We start from the raw sequence: 21,274 nt of genomic DNA on the forward strand, positions 1-21,274 counted from the left end.
TGATTTTGAAGAGTTAGTAAACCTTTGTTTGCAAGAAGAGGTGAAGTTAGGCAAGTCAGGTCCTTCTACATCAAATAACAATTCCAGAGATCAGGTTTTTTACTCTAGAGGTCGTGGAAACAATAGAGGTGGAAGAGGAAACTATGGTCGTGGAAACAATGCTGGAAGAGGTCAATGGCAAAACCAACAAAGTCAAAGTTACAATGATTATAGCCAAAGAGGCAGGGGGAGAGCCCGAACTCGTGGACGTGGTCGAGGTGGACGATTTTTACATCCTCAAAGAGATGGATATTGTAACAGATGTGGCATTTATGGTCACTTTGAAAGAGAATGTTACACAAGGCTAAATCAAAATCGTGATCGTGGTGGAAGAGGCCGAGGTTATGGCAGACATGGAGGAAACTTTGTTGGATACAATCCTCATGATCAAAATATATATGACAATAGATCGAGTGGACATTTATTTCCTATGGAGCATGTTGTTGGAAGCATGGTGGAGCCACATCATACAGATGATTGGTATTTAGATAGTGGTGCCACAAATCATATGACTTATCATGGTGAATGGTTTGACAGAAAAGATAAATTAGAAGAGGATGAGTTTGTCGCTACAGGTGATGATACTATGCATCGGATTACGCATGTTGGTTCAGCTCCATTGCTAGAAAAAGACGGGACATACAACAGATTGGGAGATGTTCTATATGTGTCTTCAATCACAAAGAATTTAGCATCAGTTGGACAGATGACAGATCAAGGGTTGCAAGCCCGTTTTAATCGTTATGGCTGCTTCATAGAGGAGTTTCACAAAGGCAGACCAGGCAAGATATTGGCACGTGGAAGAAAGAAAGGTCGCTTGTTCTCATTGGAAGCTGGAGATCCATGTTTACACAGTGGTATGTATGCAAACAAATCAGCCACTCAAGATAATTGGGCAGAGTTATGGTATAAGAGGATTGGTCATGTCAATTTTAGAAGATTAAAGCATATGCAATCAAATCAAATTGTACATGGATTACCAAAGTTTGGCAGATTGAATTTTGATCATGTTTGTGAAACTTGTCAATTTGGAAAGCAATCTCGTTTACCATTTCCAAAGAGGGGGAGAATTAGCCAAAGTCCTTTGAAAATTGTTCATTCAGATATTTGGGGACCTTGTGATCATGCTACACCAAATGGATATTTTATCACATTTACGGATGATTACAACAGAATGACTTGGGTTTACTTTCTAAAGGCAAAGTCAGAGGAATTTGAGGTATTCTTGGAGTTGAAAGTTATGGTTGAGAAAGGGAATGGTTGTCAAATTAAATGCCTACGTACAGATGGAGGGGGAGAGTACATGTCACACATTTTTGATGATTACTTATGTGAACAAGGCATAAGAAGACAGATTACTTGTAGATACACACCACAACAAAATGGAGTTGCTGAGAGAAAGAATAGAGTCATAGGAGAGATTGCAAGAGCCATGATGAATGAGATAAATATGCCATTAACATATTGGGCTGAAGCAGTTCATACAACAGTACACATTATGAATCGAACACCAACAGCTGCCATTCATGAAATTTCACCTTATGAGAGACTTTATGGGATCAAGCCAACAGTTTCCTACCTGAAAGTTTTTGGATGTGTTTGCTATGTTCATGTGCCAAATGAAGCAAGAAAGAAGATGGAGCCAAAGGCAATGAAGTGTATATTCTTGGGCTACCTAGTTGAAAAGAAAGGTTACAAGTGTTATGATCCTATGACAAGACAAGTTTATGTCAGATTTTGTGAGCATGAACCATGGTATAAACCAAAGCCAGTGATGATAGAAGATGAGTATGAAGAGCAAGAGAATATGCGTCATGTTGTTGATAAGCCAGGATCATCAACAAGAACTATTTCAGGACCACATATGACAGAGGAGAGTACAGGAAGTGTCAACCCATGGAGCGGTCATTTGCAAGATAAGAAGCAAGACGAGAAAGGCAAGAAGAAAGTGGTTGAAGAGAGTTATGGAGATGAAAGCCTCGATGAAGAGCATGGTTTACCACATTTGAGGACACCTGGCAGTAAGCATATTGAGAAATATGTATCCCCATATACAAGAGTTGAAGAGAAGAGTGCACAACAGTTGAGAAGATCAGAGAGGGTGCGTTATCCAGTTGATAGATTGACATACAACGGTTACATGCGTACACATTATGCATACATGGTTTCACGTGTGCAACATAAAGAGCCTACATGTTTTCAAGAGGCAATTGGAAAATCAGAATGGGAGTCAACTATGGATGATGAGATGGATGCTCTTGTGAAGAATGACACTTGGAATTTGGTTCGCTTGCCAAGTGGAAAGAGAGCAATTGGTTCAAAATGGGTATACAAAGTCAAGTGCAAGTCAGATGGTAGTGTGGAAAGATAGAAAGCGAGTCTTGTTGCTAAAGTTTATGCACAAACAAAAGTTCTTGATTATGATGAGACATTTAGTCCAGTTGCAAAGATGAAAACAGTCAGATTGGTGATAGCAATGGCAAGTATGTTTGGTTGGAAGTTACGGCAAATGGATGTGGATAATGCATTCTTGAATGATGACTTGGAAGAAGAAGTTTATATGATACAGCCAGAGGGTTATCAACATCCAGAGTTTCCATATTATGTGTGTAAGTTGAAGAAAGCATTGTATGGTTTGAAGCAAGCATCTAGAGCTTGGTGTGAAAATATAACCAGATTCTTGAAGAAGATTGGATTTAAAGAGTCTACTGCTGATCACTCATTGTTTTTGAAGCATGTTGATGGAGAGTTCATCGTTATTGTTATCTATGTTGATGACTTGATTCTCACTGGAAGTCATGATGAGCAAATTTTGCATGTCAAGAAGAGTTTGTTGAGAGAATTCAACACGAAGGACCTTGGTGAGTTGAGATATTCCTTGGGAATTGAAATTGTCGACACTTTATCAGGAATTTGGATGATACAAAGACCATACACGTTGGATATTCTTGAGAAGTATGGAATGACAGCATGCAAACCGGTTGATACACCTCTTGATCAAAATGTGAAGTTGTTTGATGATGGACATTACATTGAGGATGTCACTATGTACCGCAAGATGGTTGGAAGCCTTGTTTACTTGACAATAACAAGGCCAGATTTGAGTTATGCAGTGGGTGTTGTGAGTCAATTCATGCAAAAGCCATGTAAAAGTCATCTTGATGCAGTGAGACGGATTATGAGATATGTGAAAGCCACTGTCAGTTATGGAATGTTTTATGAAAAGAATGGGAAGCTTTGTCTTTATGGTTACACAGATGCAGATTGGGCAGGAGATTTTATGGATAGAAGATCTACAAGTGGTTATGCATTTTCCATTGGCAATGGTATGATAAGTTGGAGTAGCAAGAAGCAATCAACTATAGCAGTATCAAGTATAGAAGCTGAATATCGTGGAGCAGCTTTGGCAGCATGTGAAGAGTCATGGTTGAGAGTACTTATGGTAGACTTTGGTTTTGACTATCTTGACAGTGTCATTATATATTGTGACAATATTAGCAGCATCATGTTGGCAAAGAATCCAGTCTACCATGCTCGTACTAAACACATTGAGGTACATTATCACTTCATTAGAGAAAATTTTTTGGCAAATGAGATTGATTTGGTGTATGTGAAGACAAATGATCAAGTTGCGGATATATTCACAAAATCTCTTGGAAAAGAGAAGTTTTGCTACTTTCGTGAAGCATTGGGAATCCATCATATGCAAGCTCACTCTGAGCTTGAGGGGGAGTGTTAAAGAATATGATGTTAAAGAATATGTCCATTGTGCTATGGGCGGCTAGACACTGACTATACTATGTTGTAAATATACTTTGGATAATTGTTAAAAGAGAAGAAGAGAAGAGCAGCTCGTTGAATGGCTGCTACAGGGTAACGATTGTGTGTGTGTGTGTCTCGATGTGTGTTGGTGTGTGCGTAGTCTTCTTTTCTACCTTCTCCATCACCTGCGCACTCTACAGGATTAGTAGCAGAACACCTGTGACATACGCAAGGTACATTGGAACATTTGCTGGCACACATGTTCAACAGAGCTATGTGTGAGGGCTTTCCTAAGAGCTGGAGCACAAACACTAATTTGCCAATATTTAAAGCAGGGGATCTGGTGCTTCCAGGTAATTATTCAACCATGATGATAAGTCACGTGTTGGAAAAGCTTTATGCTTCTATGCTTGAGAACGAGCTTAGCCGCTGGGCAGAAAGAGAAGGGGTAAGAGCACATGGGCAAGCTCGATTTAGAAGAGGCTTCTCTACTCTTGATCATAGATTCACACTCTGAGCCATCATTGAGGAGGGTAGAGCACATGGTAAGCGCATTTACTACTGTTTTGTCGACTTTCGCGAAGCATTTGATATGGTTCCTAGAGCAAGGTAGATACGAAGGTTGTATGATTTTGTGTGTCCCAAGTGAGATTACATGGGGTATCGTTGCACTCTATGAAACAATCATAGGCAGGGTGCATACACCAAGAGGGCTATCAGACATCATTCAATCCACCATTGGAGTGAAGCAGGGATATCCCCTCTCTTCGACTCTTTTTGGAATGTATATTGATGAAGTTTTAGACTATATTTATAGAGATGGAGAGAGAGGTCCACCATTACTAATCTATGCGGATGACCTTGTTCTCATTTTTGACTCACTTGAAGGGCTACAAAGCCAATTTGATACTTTACAAAGTTTTACACAAGCTAGAGACTTATGTTTGAATCTAAGAAAAACCAAGGTGATGATAATTAATACTACAGCTCAGTGGGTTAAAGCATCAACACCAAAATTTCTTTATGATAAAGAAGTGGTAGAATACACAACAAACTACACATACCTAGGAGTTGTGTTCACAGGACCCTCTTTCTCTGTGAGAAAAGCAACAACTTCTAGATTCACCCGAGGATATGCAGCCTTGCGCATTTGGAGAAGATGTGTTCACTGGTTCAATTTCAGAAGCCCAAAACCAAACTATGATTGTTTGATACCCTAGTGACACCCACATTACTATAGGGGTACAGAATTGGGGCCCAAGTCTTGATCACCGCACTCAATTAGGTGGGACATCAGATGGGTGGAGAACTATGGAGAAGCCACTAGCTACTTTGATCGTCAAGTTGCTCCGATAGAAAGCCTTAGTACAACATGAGATTGTTAGAGAAGAATTGGGAGCAACACCGATTGTGGTTGAGGAACTTACCAAATCAGTATCTTATATACATAGCTTGTGGAATCTCCCACGTCACCGATATGCTAAACTAGCCCTTGAATCATCTTGTTAGCTAGCTATGGAGGAAACTCTAAATTGTTGATATGCACAAATGTCATCTTGGTTTCAGATACATGGCTTTACAATGGATAGATACCACCCTTTCAATAATCTTTGGATAGATACCATCCTTTCAATACTCTTCGGATGCACCTATGCTCACACTAACTTGCCCGGAGATTAACAAGATAGTTAGACAGGATCTTACACAGCTTGAGACAAAGAGAACATGGATGAACCCCTTTCTAGAGTTTGGAAAGAATATGGGTTTCTACAAAGATAATTTTCTTACTACTATTGAGGCGGTCCGGGGCCGGCAACAAGAGAGGTGACCTCTAAACACCCCTCAAGGTTCCCGTACTGCTCAATTGGGGTTGGGGCAACCACAAGCACAACACAACAACAAACCCACAGCCAATCCCAAACAAGATAGGGGCACCACCTAGTTATGCTATGCGACCTAGGACGCAAGAGAAATTTTGTCACAACCAAGAAGATGCACCACAAAACACACACAAGCAACCTCACACCAAGACACACACAAAATGGATCAGAGAGAGCTAGAGCAAAGGGAAGAGAGAGAGAGGAATGGATCTTGCGTAATACCTTATTTGTGACTTGCAATGGGATGGTTCGTCATGATGCTATCGTAGAGCTTGTACAAAACTAACTCAATGCTTAGTGAATGCTAAACATTGCCAACACACACACACATTGTCTTAGGGTGTGGGAGACCTCTCACCACAATACCCTCTTACAATGGATACAAAATTGGCAATGAAAACACACTAAAACACTATCTGAAACAAGATCGAATGATAGAAACTCAAAATACACAAGTCACCTTGAATTCACCAAACCGTATTGCACAAGTGGTAGGACGAAGATTTGAACGTCGAATCACGCCTTTGATGCACCAAACCTCAATTTATTGATGATGGGGGAGCATATACAATGGTGGTTTTGATATTTTTTGAACTCACACTCTCTCACTTGCAATGTGTAGCTTGAAAGCTTCTCTTACACCAAAAGTGAAGCTCACAAAGTGGTTGCTACGCCTAAGTCTCTCCTTACACATAGAGTGTTGGGGTGCTATGTGAGATATTGGAGGTTGTTTTACAAGAAGGAGAGAGGCCTATTTATAGGTTGGAGACCCCTCATTAAGATTATTGAAAATCCTAGTTTACAAGCCAACAAATCAGGATTATGATTTTTCTCGAATATCAAAACATTGCGGGCCTTCTTTGTTTGCTTGAGTCATGGATGTGGGCTCAAAAGAGAGCATTATTGATGGTAGCCTATAAGGTGAAATTAGAGTTTTAAGGAAGCAGAGAGAGAGAGAGAGAGAGAGAGAGAGAGAGAGAGAGAGAGAGAGAGAGAGAGAGAGAGAGCGAGGGGTGGGCAGAAAGGCCGAGGGTAGATCATAGACTCAAACTACCATCACCGAGGGTGCCTTTTATGGTTAGGTTAATGGCTATTTTGTGCTAGTATGTTAGTGGTTAGTGTTAGTAATCACTAGAAAGTTAATGATATATCTACAATGGGTAGAATGGGGTGGATGGTTGAAGTAAGATCGTTGAATGAAGTGAGGAGATCCTTGTCATGGTGAAGCTTGAAGGAATACTTACTTGTGTAGGTTCCCACAATGACTATCGTCATCATCTTCTTCTTCTCTTCTTTATGCCACCGCCGTCAAGGTTGATTACCACGATGAAAATGGAAATTCGGTTGATGAGATTTCTCAATTTGCAGAGGTTAAGCATGGTTTACATGCTAAATTTTATGTATATAGAGAAGGGGTAAGATGGAATTGTATTTTGGTACTAATAGAGAGAGGCATAGAGATGGTGTATGTACATGTAGAGCTCATATGAGAGCTATGGGAGTAAGAGGGGAGGTTAATGGTGACAAAGGTGAGAGGGGCATGGAAATTTGTAAATTTGAAAGGATGATAGAGAGAGATGAGTGTATATGTGGGTGGGAGTGTGAAAATGTGAGAGAAGAGTGAGAGGATCCTTGTGTGCATAGAATGGGCAGACTCGGTCGCACCAAACAATTCACCAAAATTCGTGCTTTTCTCCAAAAATTCTGAAATATTTATGTAAAATAATTCAGCTCACGAGCTACATTTTGTATGCTGACACCTTTTGCTGATTTGGATGATAGAAGGGTGCCAAAATTCACCCAAAAAGCTGTGTATTGTGTGACTGCAAAGGTGCTTATGTGGGACCTGTTTTTGGTTGAATTCTCCTTATACATCCAAAGGTGAGACCCCCATGAGCCATGCCATGACCTAAGGAGTCCAAGTGGCCCTTGCCACATGCATGGATGATGAATTTTGAAGAATAAAAAACAATTGTCCATGATAGACCTAGCGCTTGGATTTTTCCTAGCCCTTGTCTTTATGAGCACATGGTGTATGGAAAACAAATGTGCATGACCCATGAAGGAATATCATGATAGGAGTATTTTATTTTGTATTTGGGTGAAAGAGGAAAATATGCAAGTGGGAAAATATCTAGTGAAAGTGTAGAAACAAATTTCGACTTCCACGAGGGTGCGAGATGAAATGCATGGGTTTATTTTGTAAAAATAAATATTATGGGGTATGTACACACTAACATAGAAATATTTCATGCCATGAAAGGATGCAAAGAGATTTAGAAAAAATGCACACTTAGGTCTACATATTTACACAATTACCAATAAATTGAGAAAATAATGCTATGCTTAGGTCCTTTATAAGAAATATATTATACACGAATAGGACCATAATATATATATATATATATATATATATATTTATTTATAATTTTTTTAACCTAATCTGATGACTAGCTCCATGAAGATTTTTTAGAAAATATGGAAAAGAGTCCTAACACACACACGCCTATGTACAATGCAAGAGTAAGATTAGCCATCGTGCTAAGGTGTTTTTATTGTGTGAAGTGGCTCATTAAACAAAATTTTTGAGAGCCAAAAAAACGGCTATCATACAACCCTCCCCCTGGATGATGGTATATTCATGTACCATCATTCGGTGCACGTTGGAATGCTAATTGCGGGTGGTTATGTAGTGCTTCATCCATCATTTCTTTGTCCCTTGTTATTGTTTCATCCTGATGTTTCACATATGAAGAGCATGATTTTGCTTGAGCATCTCCTTCTGCTCCATCCAAGAAGTCATCCCATAGCTTTGTCTTGTTCCTGTGCAAAATGACCACCAATGTTGAACATCAATGTGCAAGCTTGGCCAAACATATCCGTCAAGCAAAATATTTTTTGCAGTGAGTTCCTGTGCAAAATGCCCACCACACATTTCCTCATGCAAACCTTCAAGAATGGTTGGAATCTCCTTGGTTGTTGGTATTCTCTTGCAAACTTTATTTTTTCCCCTTTGGTAGAGGGACCCTTCCAAAAACAAATACGAACTCGCCTTCTTAATGAGCCTCCGCTTTTGAGCCTTTGTGAAGCCCTCTAGAAAATCGCCCTCTAAAATGTAGCTCACAATGGGAGCCAATGACTCCATCCCCTGGTACCTTGGTTTCTTAACCATTGTTGTTGCCATGATGACCTGCACTTCATTTTCAACACAGGCAACTGCTTTTTGGGCAAACAAATCAGCATCTTCATTTTGTTTCCTAGGAATATGATACAATTATACTTCTTCAAATTGATTGAAGAGTTTATGGATGGCATGAACCTTTTGCCTTAGGGTTTCATTCTTACAAGCCCAAATACCTAGAATTTTCTTCACAATGAGAAGTGCATTCCCTTTTATCATGAGACGCCGTATCTTTTGAGCCACGCACATCTGCAAACCATGGATTAATATGTCGTACTCTGCTTCATTGTTGCTCGTGAAACCGGGAAAATTCACATGCTCTTTCATAACAACCTCACCATTTGAATCAAGCAACACAATCCCTCCCCCTTCTTTTCTTGCAACCTTCTTAAATGCTCGATCAAAGAACAAGGTGAATGCATTAGGTAAATGCCTTGGTGGTGGTAAGGGTAGGGTTTTCACTTCAGGCACCTTGATGTCCCTTTCATGCACTCTATAGGTGAGAATCCCTGCTACTTGTCCACGTACACTATCTTCTACTCTGAAAGAGTATTGGAACTCTTTCAATTCCATGATCCATTTTGAAATCCTAGGACTTAGTGTCATCTGAGATGACACCCAAGGGAACAAGTTTTCAGTAGGTAGTGATTATGATAAAGGGTTTTGGCAGGAGGTAGGATCTAAACTTTCTCACTGCAAAGACAAGAGAAAGTATCATAGGTTCTGCTTCTGTGTAATCCTTTTCAAGTGCATTCATGACCCGACTAGAAAAGTAGACAGGCCGCATCCTAGTGTTATGAGGATCTTGCTACAACAATACCGCACCCAATGTCTCCTTACCCACACTTGAGCTAACAAAGAATGTAAACTCCCAATGTGGAGGCATGAGCGTCGGTAGTTCCGCCAAAACCATTTTTATACAAGAAAAGTACTCTTCAAGCTCATCAGACCATGCAAACTCTACATGTTGTGTCAAATTTTGGAGGGGGTGAAGTAACTCCGATGCCAAGTGAATGAAGCGTGACATGTACTTCACCTTTTGAATAAATGAAATTACCTCCTTAAGACTCTTTGGTGATGGTAGCTCAATGAGAGATTTTGCCTTTGCTGGATCCACCTCATTCCTTTGGAAGAAAACTTGTGACCAAGCAAGATCACTTCATCCTCACCTATGTGGCACTTGTCAGGATTGAGTTGACCTCCCATATCATAAAGCTTCTTCAAGCCTTCTTCTACCTTCTGTAGATGCAATGATTTAGAGCTATAGATGCAAAAATCATCTATGAATACTCTAATAGACTTCCCAAAGAATGCTTGAAACACCATTTCATGAATCGTTGAGACATCGCTGGAGCATTTGTCAAACCAAACATCATGACTCTACAAGCAAAACAACCCCAAGGGGTGATGAAGGTTGTAATTTTTAATTGATCCTCCAATGCAATACCTATTTGCAAGTAACCAGAGTAGCCATCACATACCGTGTACTTTTCTTTACCTACTACCTCATTAAGAATCTCATCTTGAAATGGGAGGGGAAAGTGATCCCTTTTTGTTGCCTTGTTGAGTGGACAATAATCGACACATACCCTCCACTTGCCATTCTTTTTTGGAGCGACCACAACTGGAGAGACCCACTCAAAATTCTCTACGGGGTAGATGAACCCTGCTGCTAGAAGCTTCCTCACCTCTTTGAGTAGTGCTTGCTCCTTGATGACTCCTAACCTTCGTAGCTTTTGTGCTTTAGGTTTGGCCTCTGGCTTTAGCTCTATCTTGTGTTGAATGGCATCCACTCCATGTACATCTGTGTAATCTTTAGCAAAAAGCCTAGGAAACTTTCCTAGCACACTTTTGAATTCCTCTCTTTCCTCCCAAGTAAGAGTCTTTGACAACATGCCATCTAGCATTCCTTCATCATGGAGCCCTTGGTTCTCCTGGGGGCCTACCTCTTTTAAACCTTGGCAAGATGTCTCTTCATTATTTGGCCTAAAACTTACACCCATGACTTCAATGGATGACTCCTCCTCCGTAGTGCTACCACTGCTTTCTTCTTCCGAGGTGTCGTCGGTCCAATCATCCCCGCTTTCACTTTGAGAAGATTCCTCCTGGAGCTCCTCTTGACGTTGCTCCTTCATGTCAAAGACAACCTTCTTGTGATTGTCATTCCTACAAATCAACTTTCCGCTTTCCCAATCTTGTAAAGCACGCATCCTCATTATCCACGGTCTACCTAGGATAAATGGATAGCCATTTCCCCTTGTAGACATAACATAGAAATCAACAACCTTCTTAATGCCGAAACCTTCCATAGAAACATTCTTACAAACTCCCAAACACCTAGCCTTGCTATTATTTTCCATTTTCACTTTGATTTCAGGTGTCTCATGAATGTGCTTGCCTAGTCTCTGCATAAGGTCCTCTGTCATGATGCAAATTTGTGCGCCCCCATCCACTAGACCCTTCCTAACTAGTTTTCCCTTAATATAGCAATCTAGCACAAGTGTAATATCCTCATTCATGTGGGCATGTGCAATTTTAACAACAGGAACATTTTCTTTGGTCCTTCTCCTAGTGCTAACTGCCTTTGTTAACTCCCTCCTAACTTGTGGGCACAATGGAAGAAATTGAGGCCATGATATGCCAGTGGACCTTTACCTCTCATGTCCTCCATAAGGTTGTAGGGAGCCATACCATGTCCAAGAGGGAAGTCTTGAAGGTTGATGCGGCGCCGGGTCCTCTTGGCGTCCTTGGTTTCCTTTGCTTTCTTTCCTCGTCCATGGTCACTTTGTGATGTTACTTTTTCCTTACCTTTTCCTCGCCCACTTTTGATGCCATTTGCTTCAATGTCACCCTCTTTGGATTTTGTGACTTCTACAACATTGACATTTGGGTCAGGCAAAGGTGGAACTCCTTCCACCCCTTGTGGAGGTGGTCTTGGTCCATTTGGCCTTTGTAGAAGCCTCGGTTGTTGACCAGCTCCTTCACCAACATTCATCACTGGGTAATTCAAGGTAGGTCTCCCTGGCTCCCCACGGGGCCAAGTACAATTATACATCCCATGTCTAGACTCTCCGCAATTCCAACATTGCAAGACTCTCCTAGGTCATGGATATCGCTCTTCAGACTTCTTTGCTTGTACCTTTGGACCTATAGCTTGTGCAAGGTGAAATTGACAGGCTGCTTAAAGATTCATTTAACTTCTCAATCACTTTTGTAGTTACCTTAGGAAGCTCCCTAGATGTTGATGCTTGTGACTTACCTTTGGGTTTAAGACATTCTATTGGAACCTCTCCCCTTAAGCACTTGAGTTTCCTATATTTCTCAACAGCCCTAGTTTCAGATGCATCAAAGGTAGCAGGCACACCCGCCTCTACTTTTACCTTAATGAACCTCTCCTTCTTTAGAAATTCTGCACCATCACCAGGGTTAGCAACATTTCATATCCATAGAGCCCAAAGACGTAGAAACTCTTGCTTGTACAAGTAGTAGTCATCTAAGTCTTTTTGCTTGTGAGAAACAATGTCTTGCCATAATTTTTGAGTGTTTTGGGGATCAAAGAAGTATTTCTTGAAACGATTCAAAACTTTCGTGTAATTCCCCTTAACTTCCTCAGGCAAAGAGTCAAACCAAGTGCTAGCATCTTTCCTAAGGACTACCTCAAACATTTCTACACGTTCTTGATCAGTTACTATCTTCTTGATACGGCAAGACATTTTGAAATTTGCTAAGAATAATTCTGCATCCTCCCCATGCTCTCCAAAGAACAAGGGGTAGCCACTCATTTGCTTAGTTGTATCCATGTTGCTGGGTTTACTCAAAAATTTCATTTTCTTTTTTTCTTTTTTGTTTTGCAAAATCAAATTTCAAAGTAGAATGAAAATGTAAACATCAAATCTTAGATTGTAGCGAATCAATGGCAAAATGAACGGATTGACTGAGGCATTGATAGCCGCTACTTACCTAGGTTCAAACATACGACGGAAAACACGTTGAAATTGTAACTTTGTGCCAACTATTACATGCACGTCTTGTCTAGCTAAATTAATGAATGTATGATACAGGTCCTCTTGATTCATTAACCTAGCTAAAACAAGATAAACACATGCACATCAAAAGAGACATCATAGTCTACAAGTGGGAGTATAATAGGATTTGGGGATTGTAGAATATCTCTTAATGCTTCAGCACCAAAGAGGAATACAATACATTGTTGAAAAAAGATTTTCCTATCAGTGCGAACATTTATCCTAATCCCTTGCACCCAATGAAACTGATGAAATTGAATTGCATGAGTAGGATTAGGAGGTGGTGGATTGTTCATGTAAACACAAATTACCTTGTGTATGCTAACACAACCGCTCTTCCTCAGTGGGGGCACCAAAATTGAAGCGGGCAGCAAGAGAGGCAATCTCTAAACACCCCTCAAGGCTCCCATGCTGCTCAATTGGGGCTGGGGCAACCACAAGCACAACAAAACAACAAACCCTCAGCCAATCCCAAACAAGATAGGGGAACCACCTACTTATGGTATGCGAACTAGGACGCAAGAGAGATTTTGTCACAACCAAAAAGATACACCACAAAACACACACAAGCAACCTCACACAATGACACACACAAAATGGACCAGAGAGAGCTAGAGCAAAGGGAAGAGAGAGAGAGGAATGTATCTTGTGTAATACCTTATTTGGGACTTGCAATGCAGATGGTTCATCATGATGCTATCGTAGAGCTTGTAAAAAACTAACTCAATGTTTAGTGAATTCTAAAATTTGCCAACACACACACACATTGTCTTAGGGTGTGGGAGACCTCTCACCACAATACCCTCTTACAATGGATACAAAATTGGCAATGAAAACACACTAAAACACTATCTAAAACAAGATCAAATGATAGAAACTCAAAATACACAAGTCACCTTGAATTCACCAAACCGTATTGCACAAGTGGAAGGACGAAGATTTGAACGTCGCATCACACCTTTGATGCACCAAACCTCAATTTATTGATGATGGGGGAGTATATACAATGGTGGTTTTGAGATTTGTGCACCTCAACTCAAGATATGTGCATAGCCATATTCTAGGTCAATGGATATTTTGTGCTAGTATGTTAGTGGTTAGTGTTATAATCACTAGAAAGTTAATGATATTTACAATGGGTAGAATGGGGTTGATGGTTGAATGAAGTGAGGAAATTCTTGTCATGATGAAGCTTGAAGAAGTACTTACTTGTGTAGATTCCCAGAATGACTATCGATCATCATCTTCTTCTTCTCTTCTTTATGCCACCAGCGTCAAGGTTGACTACCACGATGAAAATGGAAATTCGGTTGATGAGATTTCTCAATTTGCAGAGGTTAAGCATGGTATATAGAGAAGGGGTAAAACGGAATTGTACTTTGGTAGTAATAGAGAGAGGCATAGAGATGGTGTATGTACATGTAGAGCTCATATGAGAGCTATGGGAGTAAGAGGGGAGGTTAATGGTGACGAAGGTGCGAGGGGCATAGAAATTTGTAAATTTGAAAGGATGATGGAGAGGGATGAGTGTATATGTGGGTGGCAGTGTGAAAATGTGAGAGAAGAGTGAGAGGATCCTTGTGTGCATAGAATGGGCAGACTCGGTCGCACTAAACAATTTACCAGAATTCATGCTTTTCTCTGAAAATGCTGAAATATTTATGTAAAATAATTCAGCTCACGACCTACATTTTGTATGTTGACAACTTTTGCTGATTTGGATGATAGAAGGGGGCCAAAATTCGCCCAAAATTTTGTGTATTTTGGGGCTGCAAAGGTGCTTATGTGGGACCCTTTTTTGGTTGAATTCTCCTTATACATCCAAAGGTGAGCCCCCCATGAGCCATGCCATGACCTAAGGAATCCAAATGGCCCTTGCCACATGCATGGATGATGAATTTTGAATAATAAAAAACAATTATACATGATAGACCTAGTGCTTGGATTTTTCCTAGCCCTTGTCTTTATGAGCACATGGTGTATGGAAAAAAAATGTGCATGACCCATGAAGGAATATCATGATAGGAGTATTTTATTTTGTATTTGGGTGAAAGAGGAAAATATGCAAGTGAGAAAATATCTAGTGAAAGTGAGTGAAAGTGTAGAAACAAATTTCGACTTCCACGAGGGTGTGGGATGAAATGCATGGGTTTATTTTGTAAAAATAAATATTATGGGGTATGTACACACTAACATAGAAATATTTCATGCCATGAAAGGATGCAAAGAGATTTAGAAAAAATGCACACTTAGGTCTACATATTTACACAATTACCGAATAAATTGAGAAAAATAATGCTATGCTTAGGTCCTTTATAACAAATATATTATACACGAATAGGACCATAATATATATATATTTTTATTATTATTATTTTTTTAACCTAACTTGATGACTAGCTCCATGAAGATTTTTTAGAAAATATGGAAAAGAGTCCTAATACACGCACGCCTATGTACAATGGAAGAGCAAGGTTAGCCATCGTGCTAAGGTGTTTTTATTGTGTGAAGTGGCTCATTAAACAAAATTTTTGAGAGCCAAAAAAGCAGCTATCACTAGAGAGGATGGCTTTATTTTGCAACCAAGGTACATGGACTCACACCTCTCACATGGGCTTCGATGTGCGATAGGTCAGCTTCGTACATCCTCTCATCAGCTTCAAATAGAGACAAGAAGATACACCACTAGATGAACGCATATGCAAACTATGTGAATTACAGCCAGAGACAGAGGAACATTATATATGCAGATGCCCAGTATATTATGAAATAAGATGAAGATATCATTGTTAGAGGGTTTCGGACCTTTCGCTAGGATCATGAACTACGTAGACCAGAAAATTTCTAGCGCTTTTCTTGAAAGAGCTTTGTAGACATAGACAAATTTTTCTACAAAAAGAGAGGAGCCATACACAAGGACCCACACAGAGGCCCATGACAGATTTCCTTCAGAGCAGCATTCCTCAACTAATAAATTGCATGATACACCATGCTTCAGTATAGGGGACTCTACTAGAGCGAGCAACAGAGATCTGCAGAACCGTCGTCTTCATCCCCATTGAAGATTGTGCAACCAATCCCTCTATCATCGATGCTTCCAGGCTATTATTGGGAGGTATAGAGCAACCCCCACGAGAATCTTCACAGAGAAGCAGATTGATGCTTTGTTGCAGCAACCAATGAGGGAGTTTATATGCCGACATCCGCCCCCGACTAAGTCTCACCTCATCCCAATCTATTCGGTGTCATTTTTCTTCTTAATTAGGGGCTATCATTTAGCACCGTCATCTTTATTGTTGTAATGGACAATAGAAGAATCTGGAGACGATGTAACGGACTATAATGATTGGGTCTCTTATGGAAAAGTTGTTTGGGTGCATAATGGAGATGAAATTGAGTGATTGGGCTGAAGAGAATGACAAGCTTGCAAAGGGACAAGCGGGTTTTCGTCGATTCCATAGCACCATTGATCATCTTGTCACTCTTCGTGTTCTCATGGAGGAAAGTCGGTTGAAAGGCAAGCGATTGTATTGTTGTTTTGTGGACTTTAAGAAAGCCTTTGATATGATTCCACGTAACAATTTGTGGAGAAGGATGGAAGAACTCCAAGTGCCAAGTGAGTTTATGCTTGCGGTTTCTCGAATCTATGAGAAGGTGATTTGTCAATTGCGCATGGGAAGAGAAATTTCAGAAATTTTTGTAAGCACTATTGGGGTTAAACAAGGATGTCCATTGTCACCAACTCTCTTTGGTCTATGCATTGATCAATTGGAACAAATGGTACTTGACTTTATGCAAGAAGAAGGCATTGAAGAGGTCACTATTTGCAATGCGGTAATCATGCTTTTGTTGTATGCGGATGATGTAGTGCTTCTAGCACACACTCTAGAAGATGCACAAAAGCTTATGGTTGTCCTTGAGAACTTTTGCTTGCATAGTGCGCTGATTGTAAATGAATCCAAAACAAAGGTTATGCTTGTGAAAACCAACCATAAGGAGAAGCCATGCATTGTGTACAACAACGAGACACTTGAAGTTGTTGAGAGCTTTAAGTACCTTGGCCTTGAGGTTCCATCCAATCACAAGTGGCATGAATGTGCTATGCGTCGTTTGGAAGCGGGAAAGAGTGCATATTATGCATTTGAGAACATGTGTAATGCGGGAAACATCAAGTGTTGGGTTCTCAAGAAGTATCTTTTTGATGCATTGGTGACACCGGTTCTTCTTTATGGAGTTGAAGTGTGGGGCGGGAGCATCTCAAAGTCTACTTGGAAAGAGTTTGAGAATGTTCAAAAGCGTTTTCTTACAAACTTTCTCCAAGTTAAGACACAAACACCATATATGCTCCTACTTCTTGAGTCGGGATCTCTTCCAATTGAGGTTATGGGCATGGAAAGGGTTGTGGATTACATGATAAAGATGCGTCAAAACCCCTCACATCGACTTCCTACAATTGCATGGGAAGCAAGCAAAAAAGTTCAAAAGACGCATAAAAGCAAGATCTTGAGCACGGGATGGATGCAAGACATAAAGAAGTGGTTTGGGAGATGGGATGCATTACACTTGCTACATGATGCTTCAATTGACTCTCAAGTGAATGAATCTTTTCTACAACGCCAATGTATTACGGCTTGGGAGAAATCCGGTGGGTCACGCTTCATACATTACACCACTTATATTGCCCCCAACTACAAAACCATGTTCTTCGCTGAGAGAGGAAACCGTACTCAAACTTACATGCTTGAGCCTATTCCCTTGTCCGCGATACGCACTATCGCAGCAATTCGGCTTAGCTCCCATTTCCTTCGATGCGAGATAGGGCATTGGGGCAATGGAGAAGAGTCAAATCGATTGTGCACATTATGCTCACTGCAAGTTCGAGAGTCTGAGTACCACACACTACTAGAGTGCTCAGCTTTTGATCACATCCGAACTTGCTTCTCTCACATTTTCAGCCATAACTTAGACCTACACACTTTCCTCTCCCAGCCAAAGTGTGGGCTCTCCATTGCGACTCTCATCACTACAATTTTGGAGCATCGAGAGTCACTCATCAGCCATACACATACTACATCACATGGAACTTTGGTCCCATAGGTCATATTTGACCTCCGAGGACGATAATAAAATCTATCTATCTATCTATCTATCTATCTCTCTCTCTCTCTCTCTCTCTCTCTCTCTCTCTCTCTCTCTCTCTCTCTCTCTCTCTCTCTCTCTCTCTCTCTCTCTCTCTCTCTCTCTCTCTCTCTCGGTGCTCAGTGCACATCGGTAGCTCCAGCCACCTCGCAAGGCTGGCCCTAGCGACCCACGATATCATGACGTGTGTCCTCCTTCATGGCTTGTGTTTTTATCCATCCATAGTTAAGACCACACATGCCAAATGAGCGCAAAGAGAGAGAGAGAGAGAGAGAGAGAGAGAGAGAGAGAGAGAGAGAGAGAGAGATCATGAAGCCACATTAATGGACTTTTTATTTATGTATTAGAAAACCAAATGAACCCACTGTTTTACTAGTAAAAAGACAAAAAAACCAAATGAAGCTATGAGGGTGTCGTAATAATGACATGAAAAATTTGATGAATTAGTGGAAAATAAACCAAGCAATGATGCTCACAAGGCTGGTATATTTTTTTTCCTGCCCAAAGGGCTAAGGCCATAATGATGTATTCCCTTTTTGCTAGTGAAAAATCTCATATGTATTTAAAAAAATAAATTAAAGAATGAAAATGTTTGATTGGTGAGTGCACTGCACCATAGAAGAAAATGTCATGAATGCTAGTGTTGGATTGTTGAAAAATGTGAAAGATCCAATGTGTATGAGTGGACTAAAAATATGAAGCTATTTATGTATTTTTGGCAAGGATACGTCTGCTGAAAGGATACGTGCATCATTGAATTCCCAACAAAAATTCACATTTTTGAAATTTCTAGATCGTGTTGCCTCGATTTTAGCACAAAGAGAAAGAGAGAGGACGAGGAGAGAGAGAGTTATGTGCACAGGAACAATAGAGAGAGAGAGAGAGAGAGAGAGAGAGAGAGAGATAGAGAGAGAGAGAGACACTCAAGCTTGATCACTCTTATGTTTCAAGAGTAAATGTGCACAGGAACAATAGAGACAGAGAGACACACACACAGAGAGAGAGAGAGAGAGAGAGAGAGAGAGAGAGAGAGAGAGAGAGAGAGAGAGAGAGAGAGAGAGAGACTCAAGCTTGAGAGGACGAGGAGAGAGAGTTACGTGCACAGGAACAATAGAGAGAGAGAGAGAGAGAGAGAGAGAGAGAGAGAGAGACTCAAGCTTGATCACTCTTATGTTTCAAGAGTAAATGTGCACAGGAACAATAGAGAGAGAGAGAGAGAGAGAGAGAGAGAGAGAGAGAGAGAGAGAGAGAGAGAGAGAGAGAGAGAGAGAGAGAGAGAGAGAGAGAGAGAGAGAGACACTCAAGCTTGATCACTCTTATGTTTCAAGAGTAAATGTGCGTGTCGATCGAAGCAAGCAAAAAGTGCTGGTAGTGGTTACGTCACCTTACTGGTTGGCTTGTTAGCTCTCATCCACCTACACACACACACACACACACACACACACACACACACACACACACACACACACACAGACATGTGAAATCAGAGAGAGTTATGGCGACCTCAATCGTTGCGTCCTCTATGTAGTTCGTTCCCTCTCTACCGCTCACCCCGGAGAGGTCACATAATAAAAATGTAACCTATCACGTGAGTTCAACAGAAGGGTATTTAAAGTTTTTGAAACTTACAGAAATATATATACAAAAGGGCATTATTTTTTCAAATTTGAAAAAAACTTACAGATTTTAAAAGAAAAGGGTACATTATATTCTTAACAAAATTCATAGATAAGGGGTTTTACAAACATGTCTTGAACACACATGATATGGCAGTTTTACACATAGTGAACCCCCCGAGCTGCTGACCAGGTTAAAGTTCTTGGGGTCGCTTGCCTTCACACCGGGCACATTTGCCTCCAATGGGTCCGCCTCTCCATGTTGGCAGAGCGGCTGCCTAGGTAGCCCCGCCCCGCTCATCTAGACGGATATTCCCGCGAGGACTTTGGCTTTGACCCTCTTGGCCTTGTAGAGGTGCATGAGAATTTCAAGCGATACAAGGAGTCTGAGCTCATTCACTACAAATGGGCAATGCTTGTTGTGCTGGTGTGCTACTTTCATAAGCACTTGGTTTGGCAATTGAGTGGATGCTCAGAAATGGGTTGCCACTCCGAGTGGCCAGGCTACATATCTGGGTAACCCTTTCCCATGGGGCAATCAGCTAGTAATTCTTGCAATGCAGGAGGCTTTTTCTATTGCCTTTGTTGAGGCATAGAGAGGTTATGAGAAGGAACCAGAGAAGCAAAAGTACCCTGGTGGGCCCTTTGATCCGCTCAATTTCTCTAAGAACCCAAAGCAGTTTGAGGAATACAAGCTCAAGGAATTGAAGAATGGTCGTTTGGCACTTCTTGCATTCATGGGATTCTCAGTGCAGGCTACCGCTCTCCCTGGGACTGGCCCCTGGGAGAACTTCTTCACCCATCTTGCCGACACATGGCACAAAAAAATTATAGAAATTGTAACTCCCCAAATTGTGTTGTAAATTGTACGTAGATTTCTTTGGTCTTATGAAACAAAGCGAAATTTTAGAGAGAGAGAGAGAGAGAGAGAGAGAGAGAGAGAGAGAGAGAGAGAGAGAGAGAGAGTTGTGTTGTGTTGTGCTCACTGATTCACTGTCACATATGCAGCTTCTTGCAGCCGCGCCTTCCTTTGTCTCAATTTCAGCCAAGATCCCTAACGCAGATGTCACAATAGCTTTTTCGCATATGCAACTTGATATATTTACCGCAACAATTGAAATAGAGGGTCCTTCGGGGCGTGTGCCAGATGGGGGGTCTCACCTCTCATGCAAGGAGGGTACTCTCAATGAAGTGGTGGGCAATGATGTGCTGCCATCGAAATCAAGTATGCTACAAATGGCGAAGAAGAAAATGTTGAGCATGTCCCTTCATCGAGAGTTGAATAGATATAGACTCTGGAGCCTTCACCTTAACTTAACAAAGTTGTGCCTTTTCCCACTCTAATCCAGTGAACACCTATACGGTGTCCCTGAAGGAGGTTACCTCACTGCATGAGCGGCCAAGCATATGGTCTAAGGTCACAAAAATAATAGATGTTAGATAGGCTCCCACTCTTCAGAATGCAAGTTCCAACTTCTATGAGCAGTGCCCGCATGCCTTGAATGTATTGCTCTTTTCAAGGGTTTTCTTATAGCCCGCAGTCCTTTGTCAAGTTCTTGGGGCAGTCGATAAATGCATCATGACATGACATGAGACTCAAGAGGAATATTGAATCTCTCTCTCTCTCTCTCT

The 21,274-nt window shown here is 40.9% G+C and overlaps 1 pseudogene; it reads left to right on the forward strand.

The window, feature by feature from the left end:
* Window positions 1-19,521: 19,521 nt before the first annotated feature.
* On the forward strand, window positions 19,522-20,505 carry LOC147466205 (chlorophyll a-b binding protein 1B-21, chloroplastic-like; annotated as a pseudogene).
* Window positions 20,506-21,274: the final 769 nt, after the last annotated feature.

This window comes from Adiantum capillus-veneris, chromosome 1 (genome assembly GCF_014529385.1).
Source record: "Adiantum capillus-veneris isolate H3 chromosome 1, ASM1452938v2, whole genome shotgun sequence".
In the NCBI taxonomy this organism is placed as follows: Eukaryota; Viridiplantae; Streptophyta; class Polypodiopsida; order Polypodiales; family Pteridaceae; genus Adiantum; species Adiantum capillus-veneris.